The following is a 4,212-nucleotide window of genomic DNA, read 5'->3' on the forward strand; positions in this document are numbered from 1 at the left end:
GGAAAATGTACTATGCCCAAATAAAACCCCTCACCACAAACGCAAAGTGTGCAGATGTTCTTTTCAAATTCAGCATGCCTTCTAATACCCAGTCACTGCTAAACTAGGCAACAGGACACTTTTCTATGGAGTGAGGATTGTCTCAAACTGATTTAAATATATATAAAAGGATATATATACATATACATACATTTATAAATATCCAAATACAAAATCTAAATATAAAAATGTGACATACAAATAAATAAACAAATTTATATAAATAAACGTGTCTTTGTAAATATATTTTCGAGAAATATATGTGGCCAATATATCTCCTTTTTGCTTTTATGTCGATGACGTAATTTTGAAACATTCCTACTGCTTAAAGGCCTAAAACTTAAGGCAAATCCAACCTCAGACTTTCAGAAGATCACCAATGTTACTGACAATGCTTTGAGAATGCGCTGGATATCTAAAGATGAACATTGCTTTTTGAATTGTACTGTAAACACCCTGTGACCCCTATGTTTTACATGCTTCCAAAAATTCATAAAAGCCTGGTTAATCCAAAGGGAAGACCTATTGTGGCTAGCAATGACTCTGTTAGAACCCTTGTCCAATTTTGTTGATTATTACATCAAGCCATATGTCAGCAAACTTCCTTCTTATGTTAAGGATTCTACTGATGTTATCAATAAAATCTCAGAAATAAGTGAGTTACCTGCAGACATCTTATTAGTAACATTGGATGTGGAAAGCCTATATACAAATATATCCCATGAAAGGGGACTAGATGCCTTGGGTTTTTATCTTCAAGATCGTACAGACCTCCCTCCAAGTTAATTTATTATTGAATTGGCCTCCCTAGTCCTTCAGTTAAATTATTTTTCATTCATAGGGGAATTCTACCTACAACTGAATGAACATCTATGGGCTCTACATTTGCCCCAGACTATGCAAATCTGTATGTTGGATTTTTCGAGCAGACATTTGTCTATAATCCAGATATCAACCCCTACAGTATAGTGAAAAAATCCTCAAATGGTACAGATACCTAGATGATGTTTTTTGCCTATTTCAAGGTACAAGCGAAGAATTAGGGGCATTTGTTTCATTTTTGAATGGTTGTAATTCTGATTTGAAGTTTACTTTGGAATATGACTCATTAAGAGTTTCTTTTCTAGACATGTGGATTGAGCTAAGTAATGGTAGCCTTACTACTACACTGTATAAAAAAGAAACTGACCGCAATACCTTCCTTTTAGCTACGAGTGCCCACCCCAGAGCCTTAAAAAATGGCCTACCAAAAAGTCAATTTTACAGGTTGCGCCGACTATGCTACTCTGATGAAGATTTTAAAGAGAAAGCAGTAGAAATGAAACAGCGCTTCCTAGAAAGAGGCTATACAGCTCAGTGTGTTGATGAAGCGTATGATGTTGCACTCTCTAAGTCTAGAGCTGACCTTTTGAAAAAAAGTATTAAAAAGGAAAGGCACGTCTCAGTTTCTTGCATCACTACCTACACTCCTCAGGCTCACATCGTTAGAAAAACATTCAAAAACACATCGGCACACTTTAGCCACAGATCCAGCCCTGTCCAAAAACGTTCAGGATCCACCTCTTTCTGTCAACATCCTAAAATTGTTGAGAACTGCTCTAAAACTTAAACTGTTTACTATGTTGTTAGTCGCTTTGGCTAAAAAGCGTCAGCCAAATGTAATGTAATGTAATGTAATGTAACATCACCATAGAGGGGGTGATGTTGACAGAAAGCTCTGCCAACGAGAGCTTTTTTGGATCCATACTTTGGAGACATTACAACTTTTGGGCCTAAATGAGGATTTTGATATGAGTGTATTCCTATAAACAATGAAATGTTTTTTATGCTTTGTTTTTATGACGGCTGAAGCCTAATGTGTACATTGCATTGATTTGTTTCTTGTTTCCTGTTTTTAGATAAGCTTCATCGTCTATCTATGGACTACATTTCCCATGATGCTTTTTTGGATGTCATGACTCTGTAAAAGACTACAATTCCTAGAATGCACTGAAACTGACACAGGTGTCATGAATCCATGATTATATGTAACCTCATGCACTGTTTCACTTAATGTGTTTTTACTCTGCCTGAAGGTCATCTGACCGAAAGCTTGCACATAGAGTAAAAAAACTTGTTTGCAAGGACTTGAGTGTGTGGATTTTTCTTTTTTTATTGAGTTACTTGTTAATCCAGCACCTCAACAGATGAGCGGTGATTTTTTTTACCTTTTTACCAGACATTCCTACTGCAAAATATAAAAAAATATATATACAAAGACACGTTTATTTATATAAATTTGTTTATTTATTTGTATGTCACATTTTTATATTTGTATTTTGTATTTGGATATTTATAAATGTATATATGTATATATATCCTTTTATATATATATTTAAATCATATCAATTTACACACTGCAAAAAAGCCCGTATGTGGAGTGTTTTGTAAATTTATAAAAAATAAAAGACTGAAAAATACCATTTACATAAGTATTCAGACCCTTTGTTATGACACTTGCCATTGGGCTCTGATGCATCCTACTTCTATTAGTGGTCCTTGAGATGCTTCTACGACTTGATTGGAGTCCACCTGTGCCTAAATCAATTCACTGGACATCATTAGGAAAGGCACACATCTCTTTATATAAGGTCTCACAGTTGATGGTGTATATCAGAGTGAAAACCAAGCCACAAGGTCGAGAGAACTGTCTGTAGACCTGCAAGACAGGGTTGCGTGAAGACACAGATCTGGGGAAGGATACGAGAAAATTTCTGCAGCATTGAAAGTGCCCAAGAGCACGGTAGCCTCCATTCTCAAATGGAAAAGTTTGGAACAACCAACAGTCTTCCTAGATCTGGCCGCTCAGCCAAACTGAGTAATCTGGGACGAAGAGCCTTGGTCAGACAGGTAACCAAGGACCCGATGGTCACTATGAATGAGATCCAGAGTTCCTTTGAGAAGATGAGAGAAGCGTAAAGAAGGACCAACATCAGTGCAGCTCAGGGCCTGGTTTGTTCCACACACACACACACACATCAGTGCAGCTCAGTGCCTGGTTTCTTCCACACATGCCGTTGGGAATTGTGGCCAAATAGTTCAGTCTTTGTTTCATCAGACCAGATGATTTTTACTTCTCGTGGTCCGAGTCGTTCGGGAAACTCCCGGCAAAAATGGCCTCCATCTGACCACTCTACCAAAAAGGCCTGATTGGTGGAGTGCTGCACTGATGTAAGGCCTGATTGGTGGAGTGCTGCACTGATCTGATGTAAGGCCTGATTGGTGGAGTGCTGCACTGATGTAAGACTGTAAGGCCTGATTGGTGGAGAGCTGCACTGATGTAAGGCCTGATTGGTGGAGTGCTGCACTGATGTAAGGCCTGATTGGTGGAGTGCTGCACTGATGTAAGACTGTAAGGCCTGATTGGTGGAGAGCTGCACTGATGTAAGGCCTGATTGGTGGAGAGCTGCACTGATGTAAGGCCTGATTGGTGGAGTGCTGCACTGATGTTTGTCCTTCTTTAAGCTTCTCTGGATCTCATTCATAGTAACCGTTGGGTCCTTGGCTACCTGTCTGACCAAGGCCTGTCATTCCGGATTACTCAGTCTTTCATTTTTTATAAATGTACAAAACACTCCAAACACCTGCTTTTTGGCGGAGTGTTTGAGTACTGTGTGTAGATTGATGAGGGGGAAAAAAAATAATTGAATCCATTTTAAGATGAGTCTGAAACTTGAAAGGGTCTGAAAACTTTCTGGATGCACTGTATTGCACAAACACACAAGCACTGGTATTAACAAATTAGTTAGAATGTTCCAAATGTTTCAGTTTACCAACAGAAAGGAAGGCCTATTTATACTAGCGGTTATACTAGCAAGCAAGATTAGTGATACTATATGTGGAGCTCGAAACCAGAAGTGTGTTCAAATTTGACAGAGGCCAATGTTCCTGGCACTTTCCTTCTGATCGTTAAAGACGGTCCTAGTTCTAGACTAAAGGACATCTCCTAGAGACTCAGAAAGAGTTGGCTATACACAAACTGACATTAAATGCATGGCACAAAAAAGCAATAGTTTTTTTTTCTGTAATTCTACATTTCCTGATGCATCTAAGGTAAAGGACAAATGATTAGACCTGAAAGCCTAGAGTCTCAAATAAGCAAGGCCTTCAATAATAGAAGAGAATAGCCAGTAA

Source organism: Alosa sapidissima, chromosome 5 (assembly GCF_018492685.1).
Source record: "Alosa sapidissima isolate fAloSap1 chromosome 5, fAloSap1.pri, whole genome shotgun sequence".
Lineage (NCBI taxonomy): Eukaryota > Metazoa > Chordata > Actinopteri > Clupeiformes > Clupeidae > Alosa > Alosa sapidissima.